The following is an 18670-nucleotide window of genomic DNA, read 5'->3' on the forward strand; positions in this document are numbered from 1 at the left end:
AGCCTACGGCACCCGGTATTCCCCGGCGGTCTCCCATCCAAGTTCTAACCAGGCCCGACCCTGCTTAGCTTCCGAGATCGGGCGCGTTCGGGGTGGTGTGGCCGTGGACGGCGGAGGGCGCCCCTGCCCCGCTCAAGAAGCGGAGCCTCTCTGCGCTTCCCCGCCGCCTCCTCCCGCCCCAGGCCCCGCGCCGGCGCTGACCCGCGCCGGGCCGGGCCTGTTGAGTTCGCCGGCCGGGTCCGGCGGGCTCCCAGGGACGGGGGTGACAGGCGGGGCGGGCAGGGAGCGGCGGGCCGGGGTTGGGGGCTGTCTCTCTATACACACACACTCACACTCAGTCTCTCACTCACACTCACACAAGATGCGCCTCCACGGCTGGACCCGCCAAGGTGGAGACCTTCCAGCCCCCCTCCTCTCCTCGCCTGGCCTCCTTCACCTCCCCGCCCCCACCCCCAGCGCCGCTGACTGCGCACGGGCGGGCGGGGCGCTCGCCCTTTGACCCCAGCCAGGGGCCGCCCTCCCCCACAACCCCTTTCAGCTGCTCCCCCCACCCTGTGGTCGGGCGGCCGCCTGTTCCCCCGGGCCAGGGCTGGGGCACAGCGCACGGGGGAGGGGAGCGAGTGTATGGGGCGTCTCTCTCTCTCTCGGGATGTGTCCCATGGGTGGGGTGGGGTGGCGTGGTTTGTGGGGCGCTGAAGAAATCAGTCCCCTCCATCTCCTCCCTCTGGAAAACCCCCGAGCCCTTGGAGAACTGCCGGCACCGCTTCGTGGGGGCCGGGACCCTCCTCTGTGTCCTCCTGTGGCCCAGTCCAAGGGGCCTGGGCCTGGCCGGGGCTGCATTGGACCCCGACCACCCTGGCGTGTGGACTCGCTAACAATCGGCGATTAGATATTGGATTCCAGCGTCATTGAGGTCATTTCACTAATGAGTGCACCGGAAAGAGTTTCCTAATCCATCTGTGAGGGTGGCAACTGAAAGAGAATTTGAAAGCTGACAGAATAGGCGAGGAAAGGCATAGGAGATTTCCACACCCAGTAGGGAAGCCTTTCCCGAAATGGAAGAAAGAAAGGAGCAAACAGAGACACACCGGTAGCCCGCCCGGATCAGAGTCTGCCCCTGAGAGAAAGCACCCTGACCAGGTTCACCCGTGGGTGGGTGGCGAGCTAGCGGCATTCAGAAGAGCGAGGCCCGCAGTCTGTGCAGAAGACACCTGCACTCGGGTGTGTGTGGCGGCACAATTCCCAAGCAGCTCCAGATGTTAAACCAAGGAGAAGCCAGGGAGTTCCCAACGCCCCAGGTGTCCTCAGCCCACGACTGGCTGCTGTGGGAATGCGAAGCCCGGCTCCTTGTCTCAGAGCGGGGCAACCAGGAGGTGTGATGTCCACCCCGGGGTTCCTAGGAGGATCAGGCTGAAGCTGGGACTTGGCCTGAAAGTGTCCCCTCGCATGGCCACCCCCTTCCCCTTCCTGCTCCTCTACTCCTGGTGCCCCTCCATCCAGGGGCCAGACCTTAAAGAGTCACCCGCAAGAGAATCCTGGTCCCAAAGGAGCCTTCTGGGGGACCCGTGCTGAGAGAGGTTGTGGGCATGGCCCGCTGGGGCTCTGCCCGACCCAGGGCTGAGAGATGCAACCTCCCAGCTCTGGGTCCCTGCAGGAAGTGTTGGCAAGCACAGGGCCAGTCCTCCAAAGGCCCAGGTGCAGGGAGCCCAGGCCAAGCAGCCCGTGGAAGAAGCCACATGCTGTGCCACCCCGGGGAACACGACTGCAGGCCACGGCCCTTCCCGCCTCCTCCTCCTCCTCCTCCTCCTCCTCCTCCTCCTCCTCCTCCTCCTCCCACCCTGCCCCCGCCCCCGCCCCCACATGGCGCAGGGCCCAGAGACACCTCAGACACTTGCTACCCAAAGTGCAAAGGGCATCAGTTGCTCCTCCAAACCCCCCCCCCAGCCCAGCAGACCGCGTTGTCCAGCCAGCCCCCGGGCCTCCCTGGGGTGCCCAGCACAAAAGTGCAGACACCCACCGGACCCTCAATCTCAGTTTTCGGATGTTTTTGCCACTCTAAGGACCCGCAGGCCAGCTGGGCCTTCTGGCAGGACAGAGAGCCCCGGAATCCGACGTGGAGAGCTGGGTGTACGTCCCCATGAGGAGCCGGTCCCCACCTCCGCGGCTCCCCCCTTGCGGGGAGTGGCAGCCGCGGGGCCTCAGAGAAGACACCAGGCTGGGCCCCCGCGGCACAGCGGGAGCACGTCCCCCGCAGGCCACTTAGCGAGGGCGGCAGGCGGACGGTTGGGTTGCGCGAGACGCTGCGGCCACCCTGCTACCGGGTTCCTGGGAGGGCGTCCTGGAAGCAGCGTCCACACCAAGCCCTTGGAAGGCCCAGGCGACGGAGGAGCCCCGTCAGGCAGGGGCCGAGGACGGTGACAGGTGACAGGTGACAGGCCGGGCGGGAAGGAGTCAGTCAGGCAGGGGCCGAGGAGGAGACGGGCTGGGTAAGGGTTAGGGTTAGAGTCAGGGCACAAGTCACAATCGCAAAGACCTGGAAGTGACCCGAGTGCCCATCGACCCACGAGTGCGTCAATAAAATGTGGCGCGTGGACACCACGGAGTGCTATTCGGCTGTGAGGAACAGCGGTGAGAGGGCACCTCTCGTGGTTCTCCTGGCCAGAGCTGGAACCCGTTCCAGTAAGCCAGGTATCCCAAGAATGGACACACGAGCACCACGTGCTCGCGCTCACCGGCAAATGGGTACGAACCGATGGACACCTAAGTGGACACAGAGGAATCACCTTCATCGGGTGGGTGTCGGGCGGGCGTGGGGAGGGGATGGGCATACACATCCCTTAGGAACGGGGTGGGTGCGCACCCACTGGGGGATGGGCGCACTTGAAGCTCTGACCCGAGAGGGGTGGCGGGGAGAGGGCGATGTACCCGACCTTAACATTGGTGCCCCCACAATACGCTGGAACAACATGAGAGGTAAATGAATAAGAACACAGGGGGTAGGGGGGCACGGGCAACACATGTCACCTTAATACTTGGACTCCCATCATCTGCTTGAAAAGAGAGAGAAAAGAAAATGCAATACTAGAGATAAGAGACACTTTTTAAAAATAATGAATCCGAAGAGAAAAGTCAAAGGAGGCCTGTGGAGCAGGTCTGGGTGTGACTCCGGATCCCCCAACATCAGGTGCCACCACCAAAGATTCCTGCGTGTAGCCCATAAACCCCAAAAGCAACGGGACGAGTTCTGGTCACATACTCCCTCAAAATGACATCCTGGCCTTCTTCTGCAACTCCCTCCCCTCTCAGACTCTCAAGGTTTCCTCCAGCGTGTCGGTTCCCACAGAGCAGACCTTTGGTCTGAGACCTGACAGTCCAGAAGCCACGCATGCTGCCGCGTGGCGGCGGTGTCGCGGCTCGGGACAAGAGGAGGCCCCACAGTGCGGGCTGGGGCGCCAGGCACCGCGGCGGGCGCTGAGGGTGGGGGTCACCCCCACCCGGGGCCGCCCCCGCACTCCCAGAAACGCGACAGAACCAGAGGCAAAAAAAAAAAAAGAAGAAGAAGAAGAAGCCTACGGCACCCGGTATTCCCCGGCGGTCTCCCATCCAAGTTCTAACCAGGCCCGACCCTGCTTAGCTTCCGAGATCGGGCGCGTTCGGGGTGGTGTGGCCGTGGACGGCGGAGGGCGCCCCTGCCCCGCTCAAGAAGCGGAGCCTCTCTGCGCTTCCCCGCCGCCTCCTCCCGCCCCAGGCCCCGCGCCGGCGCTGACCCGCGCCGGGCCGGGCCTGTTGAGTTCGCCGGCCGGGTCCGGCGGGCTCCCAGGGACGGGGGTGACAGGCGGGGCGGGCAGGGAGCGGCGGGCCGGGGTTGGGGGCTGTCTCTCTATACACACACACTCACACTCAGTCTCTCACTCACACTCACACAAGATGCGCCTCCACGGCTGGACCCGCCAAGGTGGAGACCTTCCAGCCCCCCTCCTCTCCTCGCCTGGCCTCCTTCACCTCCCCGCCCCCACCCCCAGCGCCGCTGACTGCGCACGGGCGGGCGGGGCGCTCGCCCTTTGACCCCAGCCAGGGGCCGCCCTCCCCCACAACCCCTTTCAGCTGCTCCCCCCACCCTGTGGCCGGGCGGCCGCCTGTTCCCCCGGGCCAGGGCTGGGGCACAGCGCACGGGGGAGGGGAGCGAGTGTATGGGGCGTCTCTCTCTCTCTCTCTCTCTCTCTCTCTCTCTCTCTCTCTCTCTCGGGATGTGTCCCATGGGTGGGGTGGGGTGGCGTGGTTTGTGGGGCGCTGAAGAAATCAGTCCCCTCCATCTCCTCCCTCTGGAAAACCCCCGAGCCCTTGGAGAACTGCCGGCAACGCTACCGTGGGGGCCGGGACCCTCCTCTGTGTCCTCCTGTGGCCCAGTCCAAGGGGCCTGGGCCTGGCCGGGGCTGCATTGGACCCCAACCACCCTGGCGTGTGGACTCGCTAACAATCGGCGATTAGATATTGGATTCCAGCGTCATTGAGGTCATTTCACTAATGAGTGCACCGGAAAGAGTTTCCTAATCCATCTGTGAGGGTGGCAACTGAAAGAGAATTTGAAAGCTGACAGAATAGGCGAGGAAAGGCATAGGAGATTTCCACACCCAGTAGGGAAGCCTTTCCCGAAATGGAAGAAAGAAAGGAGCAAACAGAGACACACCGGTAGCCCGCCCGGATCAGAGTCTGCCCCTGAGAGAAAGCACCCTGACCAGGTTCACCCGTGGGTGGGTGGCGAGCTAGCGGCATTCAGAAGAGCGAGGCCCGCAGTCTGTGCAGAAGACACCTGCACTCGGGTGTGTGTGGCGGCACAATTCCCAAGCAGCTCCAGATGTTAAACCAAGGAGAAGCCAGGGAGTTCCCAACGCCCCAGGTGTCCTCAGCCCACGACTGGCTGCTGTGGGAATGCGAAGCCCGGCTCCTTGTCTCAGAGCGGGGCAACCAGGAGGTGTGATGTCCACCCCGGGGTTCCTAGGAGGATCAGGCTGAAGCTGGGACTTGGCCTGAAAGTGTCCCCTCGCATGGCCACCCCCTTCCCCTTCCTGCTCCTCTACTCCTGGTGCCCCTCCATCCAGGGGCCAGACCTTAAAGAGTCACCCGCAAGAGAATCCTGGTCCCAAAGGAGCCTTCTGGGGGACCCGTGCTGAGAGAGGTTGTGGGCATGGCCCGCTGGGGCTCTGCCCGACCCAGGGCTGAGAGATGCAACCTCCCAGCTCTGGGTCCCTGCAGGAAGTGTTGGCAAGCACAGGGCCAGTCCTCCAAAGGCCCAGGTGCAGGGAGCCCAGGCCAAGCAGCCCGTGGAAGAAGCCACATGCTGTGCCACCCCGGGGAACACGACTGCAGGCCACGGCCCTTCCCGCCTCCTCCTCCTCCTCCTCCTCCTCCTCCTCCTCCTCCTCCTCCTCCTCCTCCTCCTCCTCCTCCCACCCTGCCCCCGCCCCCGCCCCCACATGGCGCAGGGCCCAGAGACACCTCAGACACTTGCTACCCAAAGTGCAAAGGGCATCAGTTGCTCCTCCAAACCCCCCCCCCAGCCCAGCAGACCGCGTTGTCCAGCCAGCCCCCGGGCCTCCCTGGGGTGCCCAGCACAAAAGTGCAGACACCCACCGGACCCTCAATCTCAGTTTTCGGATGTTTTTGCCACTCTAAGGACCCGCAGGCCAGCTGGGCCTTCTGGCAGGACAGAGAGCCCCGGAATCCGACGTGGAGAGCTGGGTGTACGTCCCCATGAGGAGCCGGTCCCCACCTCCGCGGCTCCCCCCTTGCGGGGAGTGGCAGCCGCGGGGCCTCAGAGAAGACACCAGGCTGGGCCCCCGCGGCACAGCGGGAGCACGTCCCCCGCAGGCCACTTAGCGAGGGCGGCAGGCGGACGGTTGGGTTGCGCGAGACGCTGCGGCCACCCTGCTACCCGGTTCCTGGGAGGGCGTCCGGGAAGCAGCGTCCACACCAAGCCCTTGGAAGGCCCAGGCGACGGAGGAGCCCCGTCAGGCAGGGGCCGAGGACGGTGACAGGTGACAGGTGACAGGCCGGGCGGGAAGGAGTCAGTCAGGCAGGGGCCGAGGAGGAGACGGGCTGGGTAAGGGTTAGGGTTAGAGTCAGGGCACAAGTCACAATCGCAAAGACCTGGAAGTGACCCGAGTGCCCATCGACCCACGAGTGCGTCAATAAAATGTGGCGCGTGGACACCACGGAGTGCTATTCGGCTGTGAGGAACAGCGGTGAGAGGGCACCTCTCGTGGTTCTCCTGGCCAGAGCTGGAACCCGTTCCAGTAAGCCAGGTATCCCAAGAATGGACACACGAGCACCACGTGCTCGCGCTCACCGGCAAATGGGTACGAACCGATGGACACCTAAGTGGACACAGAGGAATCACCTTCATCGGGTGGGTGTCGGGCGGGCGTGGGGAGGGGATGGGCATACACATCCCTTAGGAACGGGGTGGGTGCGCACCCACTGGGGGATGGGCGCACTTGAAGCTCTGACCCGAGGGGGGAGGCGGGGAGAGGGCGATGTACCCGACCTTAACATTGGTGCCCCCACAATACGCTGGAACAACATGAGAGGTAAATGAATAAGAACACAGGGGGTAGGGGGGCACGGGCAACACATGTCACCTTAATACTTGGACTCCCATCATCTGCTTGAAAAGAGAGAGAAAAGAAAATGCAATACTAGAGATAAGAGACACTTTTTAAAAATAATGAATCCGAAGAGAAAAGTCAAAGGAGGCCTGTGGAGCAGGTCTGGGTGTGACTCCGGATCCCCCAACATCAGGTGCCACCACCAAAGATTCCTGCGTGTAGCCCATAGAACCCCAAAAGCAACGGGACGAGTTCTGGTCACATACTCCCTCAAAATGACATCCTGGCCTTCTTCTGCAACTCCCTCCCCTCTCAGACTCTCAAGGTTTCCTCCAGCGTGTCGGTTCCCACAGAGCAGACCTTTGGTCTGAGACCTGACAGTCCAGAAGCCACGCATGCTGCCGCGTGGCGGCGGTGTCGCGGCTCGGGACAAGAGGAGGCCCCACAGTGCGGGCTGGGGCGCCAGGCACCGCGGCGGGCGCTGAGGGTGGGGGTCACCCCCACCCGGGGCCGCCCCCGCACTCCCAGAAACGCGACAGAACCAGAGGCAAAAAAAAAAAAAAAGAAGAAGAAGAAGAAGCCTACGGCACCCGGTATTCCCCGGCGGTCTCCCATCCAAGTTCTAACCAGGCCCGACCCTGCTTAGCTTCCGAGATCGGGCGCGTTCGGGGTGGTGTGGCCGTGGACGGCGGAGGGCGCCCCTGCCCCGCTCAAGAAGCGGAGCCTCTCTGCGCTTCCCCGCCGCCTCCTCCCGCCCCAGGCCCCGCGCCGGCGCTGACCCGCGCCGGGCCGGGCCTGTTGAGTTCGCCGGCCGGGTCCGGCGGGCTCCCAGGGACGGGGGTGACAGGCGGGGCGGGCAGGGAGCGGCGGGCCGGGGTTGGGGGCTGTCTCTCTATACACACACACTCACACTCAGTCTCTCACTCACACTCACACAAGATGCGCCTCCACGGCTGGACCCGCCAAGGTGGAGACCTTCCAGCCCCCCTCCTCTCCTCGCCTGGCCTCCTTCACCTCCCCGCCCCCACCCCCAGCGCCGCTGACTGCCCGCGGGCGGGCGGGGCGCTCGCCCTTTGACCCCAGCCAGGGGCCGCCCTCCCCCACAACCCCTTTCAGCTGCTCCCCCCACCCTGTGGCCAGGCGGCCGCCTGTTCCCCCGGGCCAGGGCTGGGGCACAGCGCACGGGGGAGGGGAGCGAGTGTATGGGGCGTCTCTCTCTCTCGGGATGTGTCCCATGGGTGGGGTGGGGTGGCGTGGTTTGTGGGGCGCTGAAGAAATCAGTCCCCTCCATCTCCTCCCTCTGGAAAACCCCCGAGCCCTTGGAGAACTGCCGGCACCGCTTCGTGGGGGCCGGGACCCTCCTCTGTGTCCTCCTGTGGCCCAGTCCAAGGGGCCTGGGCCTGGCCGGGGCTGCATTGCCCCCCAACCACCCTGGCGTGTGGACTCGCTAACAATCGGCGATTAGATATTGGATTCCAGCGTCATTGAGGTCATTTCACTAATGAGTGCACCGGAAAGAGTTTCCTAATCCATCTGTGAAGGTGGCAACTGAAAGAGAATTTGAAAGCTGACAGAATAGGCGAGGAAAGGCATAGGAGATTTCCACACCCAGTAGGGAAGCCTTTCCCGAAATGGAAGAAAGAAAGGAGCAAACAGAGACACACCGGTAGCCCGCCCGGATCAGAGTCTGCCCCTGAGAGAAAGCACCCTGACCAGGTTCACCCGTGGGTGGGTGGCGAGCTAGCGGCATTCAGAAGAGCGAGGCCCGCAGTCTGTGCAGAAGACACCTGCACTCGGGTGTGTGTGGCGGCACAATTCCCAAGCAGCTCCAGATGTTAAACCAAGGAGAAGCCAGGGAGTTCCCAACGCCCCAGGTGTCCTCAGCCCACGACTGGCTGCTGTGGGAATGCGAAGCCCGGCTCCTTGTCTCAGAGCGGGGCAACCAGGAGGTGTGATGTCCACCCCGGGGTTCCTAGGAGGATCAGGCTGAAGCTGGGACTTGGCCTGAAAGTGTCCCCTCGCATGGCCACCCCCTTCCCCTTCCTGCTCCTCTACTCCTGGTGCCCCTCCATCCAGGGGCCAGACCTTAAAGAGTCACCCGCAAGAGAATCCTGGTCCCAAAGGAGCCTTCTGGGGGACCCGTGCTGAGAGAGGTTGTGGGCATGGCCCGCTGGGGCTCTGCCCGACCCAGGGCTGAGAGATGCAACCTCCCAGCTCTGGGTCTCTGCAGGAAGTGTTGGCAAGCACAGGGCCAGTCCTCCAAAGGCCCAGGTGCAGGGAGCCCAGGCCAAGCAGCCCGTGGAAGAAGCCACATGCTGTGCCACCCCGGGGAACACGACTGCAGGCCACGGCCCTTCCCGCCTCCTCCTCCTCCTCCTCCTCCTCCTCCTCCTCCTCCTCCCACCCTGCCCCCGCCCCCGCCCCCACATGGCGCAGGGCCCAGAGACACCTCAGACACTTGCTACCCAAAGTGCAAAGGGCATCAGTTGCTCCTCCAAACCCCCCCCCCAGCCCAGCAGACCGCGTTGTCCAGCCAGCCCCCGGGCCTCCCTGGGGTGCCCAGCACAAAAGTGCAGACACCCACCGGACCCTCAATCTCAGTTTTCGGATGTTTTTGCCACTCTAAGGACCCGCAGGCCAGCTGGGCCTTCTGGCAGGACAGAGAGCCCCGGAATCCGACGTGGAGAGCTGGGTGTACGTCCCCATGAGGAGCCGGTCCCCACCTCCGCGGCTCCCCCCTTGCGGGGAGTGGCAGCCGCGGGGCCTCAGAGAAGACACCAGGCTGGGCCCCCGCGGCACAGCGGGAGCACGTCCCCCGCAGGCCACTTAGCGAGGGCGGCAGGCGGACGGTTGGGTTGCGCGAGACGCTGCGGCCACCCTGCTACCGGGTTCCTGGGAGGGCGTCCTGGAAGCAGCGTCCACACCAAGCCCTTGGAAGGCCCAGGCGACGGAGGAGCCCCGTCAGGCAGGGGCCGAGGACGGTGACAGGTGACAGGTGACAGGCCGGGCGGGAAGGAGTCAGTCAGGCAGGGGCCGAGGAGGAGACGGGCTGGGTAAGGGTTAGGGTTAGAGTCAGGGCACAAGTCACAATCGCAAAGACCTGGAAGTGACCCGAGTGCCCATCGACCCACGAGTGCGTCAATAAAATGTGGCGCGTGGACACCACGGAGTGCTATTCGGCTGTGAGGAACAGCGGTGAGAGGGCACCTCTCGTGGTTCTCCTGGCCAGAGCTGGAACCCGTTCCAGTAAGCCAGGTATCCCAAGAATGGACACACGAGCACCACGTGCTCGCGCTCACCGGCAAATGGGTACGAACCGATGGACACCTAAGTGGACACAGAGGAATCACCTTCATCGGGTGGGTGTCGGGCGGGCGTGGGGAGGGGATGGGCATACACATCCCTTAGGAACGGGGTGGGTGCGCACCCACTGGGGGATGGGCGCACTTGAAGCTCTGACCCGAGGGGGGAGGCGGGGAGAGGGCGATGTACCCGACCTTAACATTGGTGCCCCCACAATACGCTGGAACAACATGAGAGGTAAATGAATAAGAACACAGGGGGTAGGGGGGCACGGGCAACACATGTCACCTTAATACTTGGACTCCCATCATCTGCTTGAAAAGAGAGAGAAAAGAAAATGCAATACTAGAGATAAGAGACACTTTTTAAAAATAATGAATCCGAAGAGAAAAGTCAAAGGAGGCCTGTGGAGCAGGTCTGGGTGTGACTCCGGATCCCCCAACATCAGGTGCCACCACCAAAGATTCCTGCGTGTAGCCCATAGAACCCCAAAAGCAACGGGACGAGTTCTGGTCACATACTCCCTCAAAATGACATCCTGGCCTTCTTCTGCAACTCCCTCCCCTCTCAGACTCTCAAGGTTTCCTCCAGCGTGTCGGTTCCCACAGAGCAGACCTTTGGTCTGAGACCTGACAGTCCAGAAGCCACGCATGCTGCCGCGTGGCGGCGGTGTCGCGGCTCGGGACAAGAGGAGGCCCCACAGTGCGGGCTGGGGCGCCAGGCACCGCGGCGGGCGCTGAGGGTGGGGGTCACCCCCACCCGGGGCCGCCCCCGCACTCCCAGAAACGCGACAGAACCAGAGGCAAAAAAAAAAAAAAGAAGAAGAAGAAGAAGCCTACGGCACCCGGTATTCCCCGGCGGTCTCCCATCCAAGTTCTAACCAGGCCCGACCCTGCTTAGCTTCCGAGATCGGGCGCGTTCGGGGTGGTGTGGCCGTGGACGGCGGAGGGCGCCCCTGCCCCGCTCAAGAAGCGGAGCCTCTCTGCGCTTCCCCGCCGCCTCCTCCCGCCCCAGGCCCCGCGCCGGCGCTGACCCGCGCCGGGCCGGGCCTGTTGAGTTCGCCGGCCGGGTCCGGCGGGCTCCCAGGGACGGGGGTGACAGGCGGGGCGGGCAGGGAGCGGCGGGCCGGGGTTGGGGGCTGTCTCTCTATACACACACACTCACACTCAGTCTCTCACTCACACTCACACAAGATGCGCCTCCACGGCTGGACCCGCCAAGGTGGAGACCTTCCAGCCCCCCTCCTCTCCTCGCCTGGCCTCCTTCACCTCCCCGCCCCCACCCCCAGCGCCGCTGACTGCGCACGGGCGGGCGGGGCGCTCGCCCTTTGACCCCAGCCAGGGGCCGCCCTCCCCCACAACCCCTTTCAGCTGCTCCCCCCACCCTGTGGCCGGGCGGCCGCCTGTTCCCCCGGGCCAGGGCTGGGGCACAGCGCACGGGGGAGGGGAGCGAGTGTATGGGGCGTCTCTCTCTCTCTCGGGATGTGTCCCATGGGTGGGGTGGGGTGGCGTGGTTTGTGGGGCGCTGAAGAAATCAGTCCCCTCCATCTCCTCCCTCTGGAAAACCCCCGAGCCCTTGGAGAACTGCCGGCACCGCTTCGTGGGGGCCGGGACCCTCCTCTGTGTCCTCCTGTGGCCCAGTCCAAGGGGCCTGGGCCTGGCCGGGGCTGCATTGGACCCCGACCACCCTGGCGTGTGGACTCGCTAACAATCGGCGATTAGATATTGGATTCCAGCGTCATTGAGGTCATTTCACTAATGAGTGCACCGGAAAGAGTTTCCTAATCCATCTGTGAGGGTGGCAACTGAAAGAGAATTTGAAAGCTGACAGAATAGGCGAGGAAAGGCATAGGAGATTTCCACACCCAGTAGGGAAGCCTTTCCCGAAATGGAAGAAAGAAAGGAGCAAACAGAGACACACCGGTAGCCCGCCCGGATCAGAGTCTGCCCCTGAGAGAAAGCACCCTGACCAGGTTCACCCGTGGGTGGGTGGCGAGCTAGCGGCATTCAGAAGAGCGAGGCCCGCAGTCTGTGCAGAAGACACCTGCACTCGGGTGTGTGTGGCGGCACAATTCCCAAGCAGCTCCAGATGTTAAACCAAGGAGAAGCCAGGGAGTTCCCAACGCCCCAGGTGTCCTCAGCCCACGACTGGCTGCTGTGGGAATGCGAAGCCCGGCTCCTTGTCTCAGAGCGGGGCAACCAGGAGGTGTGATGTCCACCCCGGGGTTCCTAGGAGGATCAGGCTGAAGCTGGGACTTGGCCTGAAAGTGTCCCCTCGCATGGCCACCCCCTTCCCCTTCCTGCTCCTCTACTCCTGGTGCCCCTCCATCCAGGGGCCAGACCTTAAAGAGTCACCCGCAAGAGAATCCTGGTCCCAAAGGAGCCTTCTGGGGGACCCGTGCTGAGAGAGGTTGTGGGCATGGCCCGCTGGGGCTCTGCCCGACCCAGGGCTGAGAGATGCAACCTCCCAGCTCTGGGTCCCTGCAGGAAGTGTTGGCAAGCACAGGGCCAGTCCTCCAAAGGCCCAGGTGCAGGGAGCCCAGGCCAAGCAGCCCGTGGAAGAAGCCACATGCTGTGCCACCCCGGGGAACACGACTGCAGGCCACGGCCCTTCCCGCCTCCTCCTCCTCCTCCTCCTCCTCCTCCTCCTCCTCCTCCTCCTCCTCCTCCCACCCTGCCCCCGCCCCCGCCCCCACATGGCGCAGGGCCCAGAGACACCTCAGACACTTGCTACCCAAAGTGCAAAGGGCATCAGTTGCTCCTCCAAACCCCCCCCCAGCCCAGCAGACCGCGTTGTCCAGCCAGCCCCCGGGCCTCCCTGGGGTGCCCAGCACAAAAGTGCAGACACCCACCGGACCCTCAATCTCAGTTTTCGGATGTTTTTGCCACTCTAAGGACCCGCAGGCCAGCTGGGCCTTCTGGCAGGACAGAGAGCCCCGGAATCCGACGTGGAGAGCTGGGTGTACGTCCCCATGAGGAGCCGGTCCCCACCTCCGCGGCTCCCCCCTTGCGGGGAGTGGCAGCCGCGGGGCCTCAGAGAAGACACCAGGCTGGGCCCCCGCGGCACAGCGGGAGCACGTCCCCCGCAGGCCACTTAGCGAGGGCGGCAGGCGGACGGTTGGGTTGCGCGAGACGCTGCGGCCACCCTGCTACCGGGTTCCTGGGAGGGCGTCCTGGAAGCAGCGTCCACACCAAGCCCTTGGAAGGCCCAGGCGACGGAGGAGCCCCGTCAGGCAGGGGCCGAGGACGGTGACAGGTGACAGGTGACAGGCCGGGCGGGAAGGAGTCAGTCAGGCAGGGGCCGAGGAGGAGACGGGCTGGGTAAGGGTTAGGGTTAGAGTCAGGGCACAAGTCACAATCGCAAAGACCTGGAAGTGACCCGAGTGCCCATCGACCCACGAGTGCGTCAATAAAATGTGGCGCGTGGACACCACGGAGTGCTATTCGGCTGTGAGGAACAGCGGTGAGAGGGCACCTCTCGTGGTTCTCCTGGCCAGAGCTGGAACCCGTTCCAGTAAGCCAGGTATCCCAAGAATGGACACACGAGCACCACGTGCTCGCGCTCACCGGCAAATGGGTACGAACCGATGGACACCTAAGTGGACACAGAGGAATCACCTTCATCGGGTGGGTGTCGGGCGGGCGTGGGGAGGGGATGGGCATACACATCCCTTAGGAACGGGGTGGGTGCGCACCCACTGGGGGATGGGCGCACTTGAAGCTCTGACCCGAGGGGGGTGGCGGGGAGAGGGCGATGTACCCGACCTTAACATTGGTGCCCCCACAATACGCTGGAACAACATGAGAGGTAAATGAATAAGAACACAGGGGGTAGGGGGGCACGGGCAACACATGTCACCTTAATACTTGGACTCCCATCATCTGCTTGAAAAGAGAGAGAAAAGAAAATGCAATACTAGAGATAAGAGACACTTTTTAAAAATAATGAATCCGAAGAGAAAAGTCAAAGGAGGCCTGTGGAGCAGGTCTGGGTGTGACTCCGGATCCCCCAACATCAGGTGCCACCACCAAAGATTCCTGCGTGTAGCCCATAGAACCCCAAAAGCAACGGGACGAGTTCTGGTCACATACTCCCTCAAAATGACATCCTGGCCTTCTTCTGCAACTCCCTCCCCTCTCAGACTCTCAAGGTTTCCTCCAGCGTGTCGGTTCCCACAGAGCAGACCTTTGGTCTGAGACCTGACAGTCCAGAAGCCACGCATGCTGCCGCGTGGCGGCGGTGTCGCGGCTCGGGACAAGAGGAGGCCCCACAGTGCGGGCTGGGGCGCCAGGCACCGCGGCGGGCGCTGAGGGTGGGGGTCACCCCCACCCGGGGCCGCCCCCGCACTCCCAGAAACGCGACAGAACCAGAGGCAAAAAAAAAAAAGAAGAAGAAGAAGAAGCCTACGGCACCCGGTATTCCCCGGCGGTCTCCCATCCAAGTTCTAACCAGGCCCGACCCTGCTTAGCTTCCGAGATCGGGCGCGTTCGGGGTGGTGTGGCCGTGGACGGCGGAGGGCGCCCCTGCCCCGCTCAAGAAGCGGAGCCTCTCTGCGCTTCCCCGCCGCCTCCTCCCGCCCCAGGCCCCGCGCCGGCGCTGACCCGCGCCGGGCCGGGCCTGTTGAGTTCGCCGGCCGGGTCCGGCGGGCTCCCAGGGACGGGGGTGACAGGCGGGGCGGGCAGGGAGCGGCGGGCCGGGGTTGGGGGCTGTCTCTCTATACACACACACTCACACTCAGTCTCTCACTCACACTCACACAAGATGCGCCTCCACGGCTGGACCCGCCAAGGTGGAGACCTTCCAGCCCCCCTCCTCTCCTCGCCTGGCCTCCTTCACCTCCCCGCCCCCACCCCCAGCGCCGCTGACTGCGCACGGGCGGGCGGGGCGCTCGCCCTTTGACCCCAGCCAGGGGCCGCCCTCCCCCACAACCCCTTTCAGCTGCTCCCCCCACCCTGTGGCCGGGCGGCCGCCTGTTCCCCCGGGCCAGGGCTGGGGCACAGCGCACGGGGGAGGGGAGCGAGTGTATGGGGCGTCTCTCTCTCTCTCTCTCTCTCTCTCTCTCTCTCTCGGGATGTGTCCCATGGGTGGGGTGGGGTGGCGTGGTTTGTGGGGCGCTGAAGAAATCAGTCCCCTCCATCTCCTCCCTCTGGAAAACCCCCGAGCCCTTGGAGAACTGCCGGCAACGCTACCGTGGGGGCCGGGACCCTCCTCTGTGTCCTCCTGTGGCCCAGTCCAAGGGGCCTGGGCCTGGCCGGGGCTGCATTGGACCCCAACCACCCTGGCGTGTGGACTCGCTAACAATCGGCGATTAGATATTGGATTCCAGCGTCATTGAGGTCATTTCACTAATGAGTGCACCGGAAAGAGTTTCCTAATCCATCTGTGAGGGTGGCAACTGAAAGAGAATTTGAAAGCTGACAGAATAGGCGAGGAAAGGCATAGGAGATTTCCACACCCAGTAGGGAAGCCTTTCCCGAAATGGAAGAAAGAAAGGAGCAAACAGAGACACACCGGTAGCCCGCCCGGATCAGAGTCTGCCCCTGAGAGAAAGCACCCTGACCAGGTTCACCCGTGGGTGGGTGGCGAGCTAGCGGCATTCAGAAGAGCGAGGCCCGCAGTCTGTGCAGAAGACACCTGCACTCGGGTGTGTGTGGCGGCACAATTCCCAAGCAGCTCCAGATGTTAAACCAAGGAGAAGCCAGGGAGTTCCCAACGCCCCAGGTGTCCTCAGCCCACGACTGGCTGCTGTGGGAATGCGAAGCCCGGCTCCTTGTCTCAGAGCGGGGCAACCAGGAGGTGTGATGTCCACCCCGGGGTTCCTAGGAGGATCAGGCTGAAGCTGGGACTTGGCCTGAAAGTGTCCCCTCGCATGGCCACCCCCTTCCCCTTCCTGCTCCTCTACTCCTGGTGCCCCTCCATCCAGGGGCCAGACCTTAAAGAGTCACCCGCAAGAGAATCCTGGTCCCAAAGGAGCCTTCTGGGGGACCCGTGCTGAGAGAGGTTGTGGGCATGGCCCGCTGGGGCTCTGCCCGACCCAGGGCTGAGAGATGCAACCTCCCAGCTCTGGGTCCCTGCAGGAAGTGTTGGCAAGCACAGGGCCAGTCCTCCAAAGGCCCAGGTGCAGGGAGCCCAGGCCAAGCAGCCCGTGGAAGAAGCCACATGCTGTGCCACCCCGGGGAACACGACTGCAGGCCACGGCCCTTCCCGCCTCCTCCTCCTCCTCCTCCTCCTCCTCCTCCTCCTCCTCCTCCTCCTCCTCCCACCCTGCCCCCGCCCCCGCCCCCACATGGCGCAGGGCCCAGAGACACCTCAGACACTTGCTACCCAAAGTGCAAAGGGCATCAGTTGCTCCTCCAAACCCCCCCCCCCAGCCCAGCAGACCGCGTTGTCCAGCCAGCCCCCGGGCCTCCCTGGGGTGCCCAGCACAAAAGTGCAGACACCCACCGGACCCTCAATCTCAGTTTTCGGATGTTTTTGCCACTCTAAGGACCCGCAGGCCAGCTGGGCCTTCTGGCAGGACAGAGAGCCCCGGAATCCGACGTGGAGAGCTGGGTGTACGTCCCCATGAGGAGCCGGTCCCCACCTCCGCGGCTCCCCCCTTGCGGGGAGTGGCAGCCGCGGGGCCTCAGAGAAGACACCAGGCTGGGCCCCCGCGGCACAGCGGGAGCACGTCCCCCGCAGGCCACTTAGCGAGGGCGGCAGGCGGACGGTTGGGTTGCGCGAGACGCTGCGGCCACCCTGCTACCGGGTTCCTGGGAGGGCGTCCTGGAAGCAGCGTCCACACCAAGCCCTTGGAAGGCCCAGGCGACGGAGGAGCCCCGTCAGGCAGGGGCCGAGGACGGTGACAGGTGACAGGTGACAGGCCGGGCGGGAAGGAGTCAGTCAGGCAGGGGCCGAGGAGGAGACGGGCTGGGTAAGGGTTAGGGTTAGAGTCAGGGCACAAGTCACAATCGCAAAGACCTGGAAGTGACCCGAGTGCCCATCGACCCACGAGTGCGTCAATAAAATGTGGCGCGCGGACACCACGGAGTGCTATTCGGCTGTGAGGAACAGCGGTGAGAGGGCACCTCTCGTGGTTCTCCTGGCCAGAGCTGGAACCCGTTCCAGTAAGCCAGGTATCCCAAGAATGGACACACGAGCACCACGTGCTCGCGCTCACCGGCAAATGGGTACGAACCGATGGACACCTAAGTGGACACAGAGGAATCACCTTCATCGGGTGGGTGTCGGGCGGGCGTGGGGAGGGGATGGGCATACACATCCCTTAGGAACGGGGTGGGTGCGCACCCACTGGGGGATGGGCGCACTTGAAGCTCTGACCCGAGGGGGGAGGCGGGGAGAGGGCGATGTACCCGACCTTAACATTGGTGCCCCCACAATACGCTGGAACAACATGAGAGGTAAATGAATAAGAACACAGGGGGTAGGGGGGCACGGGCAACACATGTCACCTTAATACTTGGACTCCCATCATCTGCTTGAAAAGAGAGAGAAAAGAAAATGCAATACTAGAGATAAGAGACACTTTTTAAAAATAATGAATCCGAAGAGAAAAGTCAAAGGAGGCCTGTGGAGCAGGTCTGGGTGTGACTCCGGATCCCCCAACATCAGGTGCCACCACCAAAGATTCCTGCGTGTAGCCCATAGAACCCCAAAAGCAACGGGACGAGTTCTGGTCACATACTCCCTCAAAATGACATCCTGGCCTTCTTCTGCAACTCCCTCCCCTCTCAGACTCTCAAGGTTTCCTCCAGCGTGTCGGTTCCCACAGAGCAGACCTTTGGTCTGAGACCTGACAGTCCAGAAGCCACGCATGCTGCCGCGTGGCGGCGGTGTCGCGGCTCGGGACAAGAGGAGGCCCCACAGTGCGGGCTGGGGCGCCAGGCACCGCGGCGGGCGCTGAGGGTGGGGGTCACCCCCACCCGGGGCCGCCCCCGCACTCCCAGAAACGCGACAGAACCAGAGGCAAAAAAAAAAAAAAGAAGAAGAAGAAGAAGCCTACGGCACCCGGTATTCCCGGGCGGTCTCCCATCCAAGTTCTAACCAGGCCCGACCCTGCTTAGCTTCCGAGACCAGACGGGATCGGGCGCGTTCGGGGTGGTGTGGCCGTGGACGGCGGAGGGCGCCCCTGCCCCGCTCAAGAAGCGGAGCCTCTCTGCGCTTCCCCGCCGCCTCCTCCCGCCCCAGGCCCCGCGCCGGCGCTGACCCGCGCCGGGCCGGGCCTGTTGAGTTCGCCGGCCGGGTCCGGCGGGCTCCCAGGGACGGGGGTGACAGGCGGGGCGGGCAGGGAGCGGCGGGCCGGGGTTGGGGGCTGTCTCTCTATACACACACACTCACACTCAGTCTCTCACTCACACTCACACAAGATGCGCCTCCACGGCTGGACCCGCCAAGGTGGAGACCTTCCAGCCCCCCTCCTCTCCTCGCCTGGCCTCCTTCACCTCCCCGCCCCCACCCCCAGCGCCGCTGACTGCGCGCGGGCGGGCGGGGCGCTCGCCCTTTGACCCCAGCCAGGGGCCGCCCTCCCCCACAACCCCTTTCAGCTGCTCCCCCCACCCTGTGGCCCGGCGGCCGCCTGTTCCCCCGGGCCAGGGCTGGGGCACAGCGCACGGGGGAGGGGAGCGAGTGTATGGGGCGTCTCTCTCTCTCGGGATGTGTCCCATGGGTGGGGTGGGGTGGCGTGGTTTGTGGGGCGCTGAAGAAATCAGTCCCCTCCATCTCCTCCCTCTGGAAAACCCCCGAGCCCTTGGAGAACTGCCGGC

The 18670-nt window shown here is 64.0% G+C and overlaps 6 pseudogenes; all 6 read right to left on the reverse strand.

Moving 5' to 3' along the window:
- On the reverse strand, positions 1–109 carry LOC142872716 (uncharacterized; annotated as a pseudogene).
- A 3457-nt stretch (positions 110–3566) lies between these two features.
- LOC142872717 (uncharacterized) lies at positions 3567–3675 on the reverse strand (annotated as a pseudogene).
- Positions 3676–7183: 3508 nt separating this feature from the next.
- On the reverse strand, positions 7184–7292 carry LOC142872718 (uncharacterized; annotated as a pseudogene).
- A 3448-nt stretch (positions 7293–10740) lies between these two features.
- On the reverse strand, positions 10741–10849 carry LOC142872719 (uncharacterized; annotated as a pseudogene).
- Positions 10850–14308: 3459 nt separating this feature from the next.
- LOC142872720 (uncharacterized) lies at positions 14309–14417 on the reverse strand (annotated as a pseudogene).
- A 3486-nt stretch (positions 14418–17903) lies between these two features.
- Positions 17904–18022, reverse strand: LOC142872592 (uncharacterized; annotated as a pseudogene).
- Positions 18023–18670: the final 648 nt, after the last annotated feature.

Source organism: Microcebus murinus, chromosome 8 (assembly GCF_040939455.1).
Source record: "Microcebus murinus isolate Inina chromosome 8, M.murinus_Inina_mat1.0, whole genome shotgun sequence".
NCBI lineage: Eukaryota > Metazoa > Chordata > Mammalia > Primates > Cheirogaleidae > Microcebus > Microcebus murinus.